We start from the raw sequence: 12,126 nt of genomic DNA, 5'->3' as shown, positions 1-12,126 counted from the left end.
AAACCAGAATAAGATTATCATTTTTATATGATATGATTGCCAGTATCATATTACACCAGATTTGCAAAATAGCTGGGCCTCAGCAGCTGTGGGCAGAGCCCATAAGCGAGGGGACCCCTAAGCAGCCAGGGTGGGCCTGGGGGCTGCTCCAGGCTTTTTGGTGGGTCTGTGAGCACACTGAGCTAGCCAGAAGTCTCTGAGCAGCCATGGTTGGCCTGGGGTTTGCTACGGGCACTCTGGCATGGGCTGTGGGCACAGACACCTAGTCAGGGAGTCCCTAAGCAGCCAGGGTGGGCATGGGGGCTGCTATGGGTGTTCAAGCAGTGTTTGTGGGCACAGCCCAATTGCCAGGGGGTCTTGAAGCAGCCAGGCTGGGCCTGGGGGCTGCTACAAGGGGGGCTTTGCTAATAGCGTGCTGTGCATAGGTACATAGTTTGCACCTATTTCTACATGTGTAAATAGTTTAAATATCGAGCATATATATGTACATGTGTACATATGGTGTTATCACAATAAATTTATATGTACATAATATGTGCAAAATACATATGTACCTAATGCATACCTAATGTGTACAATATGTACTTTTTTGTAATATTAGACAATATATGTATATTACTGTGATTATATATCTTATTGTGATTATATTTTATCACTAATATTTTAAGGAATGTGCATAGTGTACACATATACCTATGTATTGTGTACACATTATAGAAATATATAGGTACATATTTTACAGATTATGTACATTTCTTCTACATGTGTATTGTGTACACCTATGCACAGCAGAGTAAATGTACAGACTGTACCTATTTTATACATTTCTTCTGATATGCCAATAAATGTACACATTATGAGTACATTCTAAAATATAATTTTTACCATATTAGATAGAAATTACTCCGTTGACCAAAGTGGGTGTACACTCAGGTGTCTACATAGTTTATACGTGTACATACTGTGCATATTATGTACTCATGTACAGAATGTACATGTCAACATTATATTTATGTGTACATAGTGTACAAATGTACATGCTGTGCACACATGTACATGTGCATATTTTGTACATGTGTACATAATGGGTACATGATGTACATGTGTACACACCGTGATACCACAATAAATGTAAATGTACATGATGTGTGCAATATGTACATTTATATTATGTATTACTTGTGTATTTTTATTTTATATGCTTTTGTGATTATATATCATTGTAATATTACAATAAATGTACATATTGCACACATGTACATACCTATTGTGTACACATTATGTACATGTAATTGCACATATTGTACAGATTATGTACATTTTTGGTACATCTGTATAGTGTACACATATGTACATAACACTCTATGTACATATGGTACATATTCTGCACATTGATTGTAATATCTCAATAAGTGTACATATTATGAGTATATTGTGATATATGATTTTTAGTATATTAGATAAAAATTACTTCCTATATCAAAGTGCGTATACACCCATGTGTGTCCATTTTTTGATATTTTCCATCATATTTTAAGTAGGTATTACTCTCATTTTGAAAGCAAGTGTTCACTCTGTGATTGTTCCAATATCACAGGCAAAGTACAAGGCTTCTTTAATGTACTACCTAATATCCTGGGGACAAAAGATGATTATACCCTGAATATCACAGGAAGTGTACACCACCACTGTAGTATCGTGTCTAATATCCAAAAACGGAAAAGATATTACTCCAAGTATCTGATAAAGCGCACAAGACCCCCGTGATAATTTTTCTAATAACTAGGGGATTACAGATGACATTACTCACGATATGACTGGGGCTATCCGCCGGTCCTGTGATATTGTTTCTAATATCCAGAGAACGAGAGGATAATGTTGCTGCCCATAGGCAAATACTCTGAATACGGCAAGAGGAGTACACTGTGCTCAGATATGGTCACTAATGTAAACAAGAAAACAATTATACTGAATTAAACATTGCAAGGGGTGAAACCCCCTTATGATTTCAATTCTAATGTCAAGGGGTGTGAGGATGACATTTTTGTCAATATGGCAGAGGTGTAACTAGAACTATTGCCTAGTATCCAAAAAAACAGAATAACATCATTTCCATAGGATATGGTCGCCAGTATCATATTACACTACATTTTCAAAATAGCCGGGCACAGCGCCCTAGCCAGGGGGTCCCTAAGCAGCCAGCATCAGCCTGGGAGCTGTTACGGGCCCTCTGGCGGGGAATGTGGGTACAGCCCCCTAGCCAGGGGGTCTTTAAGCAGCCAGGTTTGGCCTTGGGGCTGCTACGAGGGGGGCTATGGTAATAGCCTGTTCTGCACAGGTACATAGTTTTAATAATGAACACATATTTGTATAAGTGCACACATGGTGTTATGATAAATATATATGTATATAATATGTGCACTATACATATGGACCTAATGCGTACCTAATGTGTACAATATGTACTTTTTGTGATATTACATGATATATATATATATATTACTGTGATTATATGCGTTATTTTGATTATATACATTTTATCACTGATATTTTAAGGAATGTGCATAGTGTACACATTATGTACCTATACATTGTTTACACATTATAGAAATATGTAGATACATATTTTACAGAGTATGTACACTTTTTGTACATGTGCATTGTGTACACATATGTACAGCAGTGTAAATGTACAGATTGTACCTATTTTATACATTTATTGCAATATGCCAATAAATGTACACTATTACTACATTCTGAATTATTATATTTTGTCTATTAGATAGAAATTTCTCCGGTTACCAAAGTGGTTGTACACCCAGGTGTGTACATAGTTTATAAGTGTACATATTGTGCATATTATGTACTCGGGTACAGAAGGTACATATCTACATATGTACACATGTGTAGTGTACATATGTACATACTGTACCCACATATGTACACTTGCACATATTGTGCCTCTGTACATTACGGGTACATGATGTACATGTTTACATATTATATCACAATGTAAATGTACATAATGTTTGCAATATGTACATTTATATTGATATTACATATTACATGTGTATTGTGATTTTATATGCAGTTGTGATTATATAACATTGTGATATTACAATAAATGTACATATTGTACACATTATGTACATACCTATTGTGTGCACATTTTGTACATATATTCGTACAAATTGTATTTTATGTACATTTATTGTAAATCTGTATTGTGTACATGTATGTACATCACAGTCAATGTACATATGTTACATATTGTGTACAGTGAATGTAATATTCCAATAAGTGTACACATTATGAGTTTTTTCTGGGTTATGACTTTTAGTATATTAGATAAAAATGACTTCCAATATCACAGTGGGTATATACCCATGTGTGTCCATTTTGTGACATTATCCATCATGTTCTAAGTAGGTATTTTTCTCATTGTGAAAGAAGGTGTACACTCTGATTGTTCCAATATTACAGGCTAAGTGCAATGCTTCTGTGATGTATTTTCTAATATCCTAGGGAAAAAGGATGAGTATACCCTTAATATCGCAGGAAGTGTACACCACCACTGTAGTATTGTTTCTAATATCCAGAAACTAAAAGGATATTACTCCAAATATCTCCAAAATCACACAAACCCCCCCGTTACATTGTTCTTAATAACTAGGGGATTACAGATGACATTGCTCATGATGTGACTGGCTCTGTAAGCCGGTCCTGTGATATTCTTTCTAATATCCATATAAGGAGAGAAAAATGTTGCTGCCCATAGGGAAATACTCTGAATACTGCAAGAGGTGTACACCGTGCTCTGATATGGTCACTGATGTAAACAAGAAAACAATTATATTGAATTAAACATTGCAAGGGGTGAAACCCTCCTATGCTTTCAATTTTAATGTCAGTGGGGTGAGGATGACATTTTTGTCAATATGCCAAATGTGTAATTAGAACTATTGCCTAATATGTAAAGAACCACAATGGCATTAACATTTCTGTGTGATATGGTTGCCAGTATCATATTACACCACATTTCCAAAATTGCTGGGCCCCAGCAGTTGTGGGCACAGCGCCCTAGGCAGGGGGTCCCTAAGCAGCCAGCGTGGGCCTGGTAGCTGTTATGGGCCCTCTGGCGGGGGCGGTGGGTACAGTCCCTTAGCCAGGGGGTCTTTAAGCAGCCAGGGTGGGCATTGAGGCTGCTACAAGCGGAACTGTAGTAATAGCCTGCTGTGCATAGGTATGTAGTTTGCACCTATTTCTGCATGTGTACATAGTTTAAATAGTAGGCACATATTTGTATACATGTACATATGGTGTTATCATGATACATACATGCACTATACATATGTACCTAATACATACCTAATGTGTACAATACGTAGTTTTTTGTCACATTACACGATATATATGTATTAGTGTGATTATATATCTTACCGTGATTATATACATTTTATAACTGATATTTTAAGGAATGTGCATAGTGCACCCATTATGTACCTATGCAATGTGTACACATTATAGAAATATATAGGTACATATTTTACAGATTATGTACTTTTTTGTACATGTGCATTGTGTACACATATGTACAGCAGAGTACATGTACAGATTGTGCCTATTTAATACATTTATCACAATATGACAATAAATGTACACACTGACTACATTCTGGGATATTATATTTAGTATATTAGATAGAAATCTCTCCGGTTACCAAAGCGGGTATACACCCATATTTGTACCTAGTATATACGTGTACATATTGTGCATATTGTTTACTCGTGTACAGAAGGTACATGTCTACATTATATGAACATGTGGTGTACATATGTACATACTTTGCACACTTATCTTCACGTGTATATACTGCACATCTGCACCTGTGCATGATGTACATGTGTACATATCGTAATATCACAATAAATGTAAATGTATATAAGTGCAATATGTACATTTATATTGATATTATATATTATGTGTATTGTGATTATATATGCTGTTGTGATTATGTGAGATCATTGTGATATTACAATATATTTACATATTGTACACATGTACATACCTATTGTGTACAGATTATGTACATATAAATGTACATATTGTACAGATTATGTACATTTTTTGTACATCTGTATTGTGTACACATACATCAGTCAATGTACATATGGTACATATTTTGTATGTTGATTGTAATATCCCAATAAGTGTACACATTATGAGTATATTCTGGGATATGACTTTTAGTATATAAGATAAAAATTACTTCCAATATCAATGTGGGTATACTCGCATGTGTTTCCACTTTGCTGTACCTTCTATTAATCTTGCCATTGAACATGATAGTGAGAGGTGGTTCCTTTCTCTCCCAAGGTTTTCTGTTAATATAACTCAACTCTACCACCTTGTAGCCTCTGTATCTTTTATTGTAAATCGTAATTACCTATAAAAGAGAATATTTTGACATCACGTATCTACCTCTTGGATCCATCAACCAGAGGCCTAAAATAAAGACATTCACCCCACGAATGGTTATATAGTGATTGACAAGCCCACTTTTTTCTAGGTAAATAATATCCTTTCTTTAACAGTAGCTACTTACAAGATTTGTGCATAAAGAATGTGAATTTTTTCATCAGTATCTAGTTTATTCTCACATAAATTTCTAAAATACTGAGAATATTCTGATCATTGGTTATGTACTATTTTAATTTAATTTTTTCTTCTCAAATTTTATCTTAACTGCATACTCTACCCTGTTTATAAGACTGCCCTATGGTTAAATTTAGTTGGTAGTAAATTATCCTGAGCACACAGAATGGTTCTTTTTGTAATCAACTCTGAAACATCATTGAAAGAGCAAGGATATGGGAATTAGATTTGTGTGGCTTTTATTTCTGGTACTTACTTGCTCTCTGACCTTGGGCAACTTATGAATTGCTCTGAGTCTCATCTTCTTCATCTGTAAAATGATCACAGTAATACCTAATTCATATGCAGCTTGGAAATGTGTAATTCAGTGATTTATATAAAGTTCCTGATACAATTTCTGACAAAATAATAGACACCCCATGAGAGATAACCATAACAATCAGAGTTTATATTCACATGAACTGAAATAAAATTGATCAGAAAATACAGCATGGAAAGGCAGCCAAAAATTCACAAGTGTGTATTTCGCTTGTCCTTTTATACAGAGCTAAAAAATTTCTCATCATTATCTCATCCATTGCCTGCAGCACGATCCTTCCAAAACTCCTCCTAAGACCATCTGCCAAGGTGGAACACACTGAACCGCATGTGACTCTGCCTTTTCTGACTATTTTTGCAAGATATTTCCCATAGAGTATTATTAACAAAAAATGGGGCTGTTATCAAGGGGACTAGGAATGGTGCATTCTCAGTTCAGGCTCTGATGGAATGTCTACTTGATCTGGTGCAACTCCAGCTGTGCTCTTGGCTTTCCTCACTTTTATGGTTCCGAGAATGCAAATATTCCCCCATGTCTTCCTTATTTTGTCTTTCTCCATGAGGTCTCATTCAAGTATAAACATTCCCTTCAATTTTCTCAACTCATTTTATTTTGTCTGAATAACCTTGATAATTTTCCCTTTTCTAAAGCTATAGACCTTCTTTTTGTGTGTAAGAACAGATTACACACAAATGTTTACTGTCCACTAAACATTGATGTGTAATCTGTTCTTAATTCTACACACAAAATATCATCTCTACCAACATTTTACAACTATAGTCTTTCTATAGAGAACTATGAAAGGAACTTGCTCTAAAGGAGAAACTTCCAGAGCTAAGCCAAGGGTCTGACAATTTTTAACAATATGTTATTCAGTAAAAATATTTTTTCAGTTAACAGAGAAGAATGGCACGGACAAAATGGCAAAACAGAACTTTTCAGCACTTATTCCTTCATAGAAACATCAATTTGAACAGCCATCCGTGCATCAAAGTGTCTTCAAAAGAGACAAGGAATCCTGGTGAGAGGTTATAGCACGTTTGTGGAGTTGAAAAGTAAGAAAAACTGCATAAAATAGAGTATAAAAGACAGTTTTCTATTATCTGCATTACCCCGCCCCTAAATCTGGGTAGTGCAGCATGGAAAGAGATACTATGTATGTGCAGAGAGGAGAGTAAATGTAACACCTGATTTCAACATCAACTCCAATGCCAGGCACAATTCAGTGAACTCAACACCAGGCAGGTTCCTATAGCCACAGGCTATGGGACAGACCCTGTGTACCGAAGCTCCAGGCTGGCCCCTATGGCTCTAAGATCCAAGGCCTCCAACTTCCATGGCTCCTATCAACATAGGCTCCAGGCCTTTGCCAGCACCAGGCCAGTTATGGCTTCCCGAGGCTCCACACTGGTCACTATAGACTTGCAAGTGCCTGGATAAACAAACCTGCACATCTACACGGTGGAATATTATTCAGAAATAAAAGCAATAAGCTTTGACTGTGGCTTTTGTTGCAGAAAAATAGCACTTGAGCTATGAAGCCATTTAAAGGCATAGAGGAAACTCAAATACATACTACTAAGTGAAAGAAACCAATCTCAAATGACCACTTACTCTATGAATCCAACTATATGACATTCTGGAAAAGGCAGAACTATAGAGACATCAAAACGTTCAGTGATTGCTGGGGGTTGAAAAGTGGGGAAGGATGAATGGGCAGAGCATAGAGGATGTTTAGGGCAATGAAACTACTCTGTGTGTTACTATAATGGTAGACACATGCCATTACACACTTGTCAAAACTCACTGAATATACGACAGCAAGAATGGTCCCTAATGTCAATTATAAACTATGCGTGACTGTGATAAGTCAATGTTGGTTCATCCATTGTAACAAATGTACCTCTCTAGTGAGGAAGGCTGATAGTGGAGGAGGCTGTGCATTTGGGGAGGTGGGAATGTAGGAACTCTCTGTACTTTCCACTATGCCTCACTGTTAACTTTAAACTGCTCTAAAAATAAAGCATATTTTAAAAAAGATTGAGCTGTTGATATAAACCCAATGTCTACTTTGACGTCCAGAATTTTTCTTTTAAAACCCATATTGAATAACCTGTGTCACCAGTGGCGATCTCTTCACTGGAAAGGCTAATACACCACTTCCTGGGAGAAAATATTTGTTAACAAATTATTTTCCAGAACAATTATTTTTGTGGGTGTTCCTGTGACAACTATACATAAAAATAAGAATATGCAGCAACATCTTGATACTCTAAAAACACAATACCAAAAACTTTAAGAAAATCATTTCTAAATTTGATCTAAGCCAAAATGTGGAGAAGCAATAGGGAAGAAAATTATTTCTGTATAATGAGATTATAGGTTGTTTGTCCGAACTCCTCGAGAGTTTTCAGTATTTTCCAACTTCTATCATGTAGATATATAGATATATAAGTAGATATGTAGATAGTCATTAGATATATATTTATATATAATAACTAAACAGATACCATTTTATTTATTGAGACAGAGTTTCGCTCTTTTTACCCAGGCTGGAGTGCAATGGCGCGATCTCGGCTCACCGCAACCTCCACCTCCTGGGTTCAGGCAATTCTCCTGCCTCAGCCCCCTGAGTAGCTGGGATTACAGGCACGTGCCACCATGCCCAGCTAATTTTTTGTATTTTTAGTACAGACGGAGTTTCACCATGTTGATCAGAATGGTCTCGATCCCTTGACCTCGTGATCCACCCGCCTCGGCCTCGCAAAGTGCTGGGATTACAGGCTTGAGCCACTGTGCCTGGCCTACAGATACCACTTTTAAAAGATATATTTATGTATTTTATATATTTATATAATATATACATGTTCATATATACATCATGTTATCACCATTATGGATATAAAGAAGGACAGTAAAAATAGTAAAAAGATTAAAATAAAATATACCAAAATGAAAACAGTAATTTAACCCTGCCTAGCTTTATGTGATTAAACAAGATATTTTTTAAATCTATTTTTCTTTGCTTTCTAGAGGTTTGATAATAAATCTATATTTTTATATTTAAAAGCCTAATTTTTATTAAACAAATAAAAATTCAGCAACACTGTCTTTAGAACTTCTTTTAAATAAACTTAAGCATGAAGAAAATGTTATGGCTATGGTCGTGAGCATTTTGAAAGATTAGCAGAAGCAGAGATAATGTGACATTTAGCTAATCTTTCAAGGGAAGCTAGACAAATGACACTTTTTGAAAAGAAAATAGTAACTAGTGTTGAAACATGGAATTTCTAGCATGATTAAGAAGGAAAGTGTCAATTTCTTCTGTGGAAAATTCTAACATTACCAAACGTAAGAAGACACATACTTCAACAACAGAAATGAAAAATACCTTGATTCATTTATTTAACACTGTTTTAGAGTTTAATCCCAAAAAGTCTATTTTGAAGAAAAGAAAAATCTCACTCTTGTATATTACCCTTTGCAGTGAACTGGCCAAATAAGTCTATCCAAGGTACGTTGAATACCGAGCATGCTGTAAACATTTTTATTTACATCATCTCTAATCCCTACAACAATAGTGCAAGGAAAGGTTTAACATCTTCTTTTTACAGAGAGGAAAACTGAGCCTCAATGAGGTATAGTATCTCATTTAACATCACACATCTAATACGTGGTGGAGGTGGGACCTATACTTACATCTCTCAGAACTTAACGTCTGTGTTCTTCTTTCTACCTCTCTGCCTCAGTCCAACAATTGGGATCTGTGCCATGATGACTCAAGAGTTCACGAGGCACTTTTCAGGAAGTTTTTGACTCAGACTTTATCACTCAGCAAGATACCTTAACTAATTTACAAAATGTGACTTGAAAAGCAGGTTGTAATTCCAAAAGCAAAAATCCAACCACAAAAGAGCAAGTCTTAATCAGTAGAGCTTTACAGAAGGAAGTAATGTAGGTAGTAAGGGCACTTTCGGAAATGTCTGGAATCAGAGGAGTCGATGTATCACCTGTTAGAAATTGTACTCGCTTGGTAGCAAAATTTTCCTTGTGTTCACTTACAATAATAGTCTTGTTGTTTTAAAACCAACACACAGTCAGAGGGTGACTTGGATGTTTATTTTTCTCTTTGCCTTCTTGTTTTAAGAATGGATTTTTCCTAAATTCTTATTACTATTGTAACTTACATAAGTGTAGCCGATTTTGCTTTTAAGGATAAAACTACATTTAAGTAGCTTTGTCTGGATTATCAAAACCAGGCCCTGAAGAAGTGAGTTCCTAAAGGGCAGGAACTTTGCTTATGTCTATATCTCAGTTGTGTTAAACAGAATAACTGGCGCAAATTAGCAAATGATGCACTGAGGAATCACAGAACAAAAGACTTTATGAAGAACTAAGTTTCAGATTCAGGATGACCCTAAGGAGCTAGTGTACCAGAGGATGGCATGCCTTCTGCAATCACAAAAGCAGCATTCAGTCTGATCTGGGCTCTAAGAAGTGCTCCTTGAGACCTGAAATTTTATTCTAACACTGCCACTAACAGGTTACGTCAGAAAGAGTTCACTTCCCAGAGCTTTCGTTTTCTGGTTTCCAGATCAGCACAATGAAAAACTGAAGAGAAGGGAAGGGAAAAAAAGGGGGGTCGGAGATCCCTTCTGCTTGTCCAATGCCATGATTTGGACACAGGCTTTGGGCAACCATGGCCCATCCACCACTTCCTGCCTGTTGTCTCTTATCATACAGCTCATGAGCCACGAATGTGAAAGAATTCAAAAAAGTAACAATATTTTGGGACATGTCAAAAATCATATAAAATGCAATTTTCAGTTCTCATAAAAGTACTTTGGAACTCAGCCCCACTCCTTTATTACCCATTTCTATGGCTGCTTTCACACCACAACCACAGAGATGAGTAGCTGTGACAGAGACCATATGGGCTGCCAAGCCTAAAATATTTACTACCTAGACCTTTCCAGAAAAAAAAGGATTGCTGATCTTTTACACAGACAATCAAGCAAGCGATCATCTGAGAACATTAAAATCTGTGTCTAGGACAAATGGGACCTATATAAACTAGGGAATAATCTTCCCCACTACTTATGCAAGAACATTCACCCTTGAGAGAGCAGGCTACATGGGTTGGCAGCACTGCTGCCACCAGTCCAGACTTTCCTTCACCTGTGCCCTATAAGTGACCAGCATTTCTAGGCATCCGTGGAGCAGCGGGGTGCATTCTCATGGCTGGCCCCACACCTTCCCTTCCTCTTGCTTCTCACATTCTATTTTCTGAGTGGTTGTCAAAGGAACGCTGAATTCTGCTGTCACTTTTTCAGATACCAAAAGCCACTTATGACAGTCTTGGTACCAGGAAGCATTCCGAGCTCCTATCTCATCACCACAACTGCCTGCTTCTCGCTTAGTCCTGAAGAGCTTGCCACAGTGCACTTGCTTTTTAATCGCTCTCTCTCTCTTCTTGCCTTCACCTCCTCTCCCTCCCTCTCTCCCTGGCTCTTTCTGTCACACGGGTGTGTGCACATACACAAGTTCCGATTAGATAAAAGAAGAAACACTCTAAGTTTCTTTCTAGGCATAATAGAAAAATTATTTTTTTACAGAAACAGAGCTTTTTTTTTTAATTGCAAAAGTGTGGGTGTCCTTCCTTTTGGAGAGTAACAATCGTTTTCTACATGGCCTTCTGACACATTGCATGTTGTACATATGTGTGTGTGCACATGTGCATGTGTGTCTGTGAATATGAGTGTTAGAGTATGTTTGTGTAGCAGGGAGGAAGGAGATGAAGGAGAGTGTGTATGTGCATGTTGGTTCATATGATTGTGAGTGTATGCACGTGCCTGTGTGTTTGTGCACATGTGTATGGGCATGTGTGTATTTGCATATGAGAATGTGCATGTGAGAGAGAAAGAAAGAGTGTGTGTGTGTATATGTATGTGTGTGTATAGCAGGGAAAAAGGTGATGAAAGAGAGTATGCTAAAAAGAGAACATCTCAGAACAGTCAAATAAAAGATACCATATCAACATCATATCTTGTTAAAATACGGGATTCCCAAGTCAGTCACCTCCCAGCTGGAAGCCTGGAGTGTTAAAAAAGTGGGTGTTCTTTTCTTACAACTTATTGTCTAAGACAATTTTA

At 36.7% G+C, this 12,126-nt stretch overlaps 1 protein-coding gene across 6 annotated transcripts in view; it reads right to left on the bottom strand.

The window, feature by feature from the left end:
- LOC144579887 (uncharacterized) overlaps positions 1-12,126 on the bottom strand; it is a 291,251-nt gene that overhangs the window by 86,343 nt on the left and 192,782 nt on the right. For 4 of the 6 annotated variants that reach the window (XM_078353943.1, XM_078353939.1, XM_078353945.1 and 1 more), the window contains 2 exons: positions 5,912-5,965; positions 1,811-1,942 (listed from right to left, as the gene is read on the bottom strand). The gene's annotated coding sequence lies outside the window, so the exon portion shown is untranslated. Of the gene's footprint in view, positions 1-1,810; positions 1,943-5,318; positions 5,447-5,911; positions 5,966-12,126 lie in introns of all 6 variants that reach the window. The other 2 variants (XM_078353940.1, XM_078353942.1) reach the window with 2 other exon arrangements.

This window comes from Callithrix jacchus, chromosome 17, assembly GCF_049354715.1.
Source record: "Callithrix jacchus isolate 240 chromosome 17, calJac240_pri, whole genome shotgun sequence".
In the NCBI taxonomy this organism is placed as follows: domain Eukaryota; kingdom Metazoa; phylum Chordata; class Mammalia; order Primates; family Cebidae; genus Callithrix; species Callithrix jacchus.
This window is presented reverse-complemented; position numbering and strand designations above follow the sequence as displayed.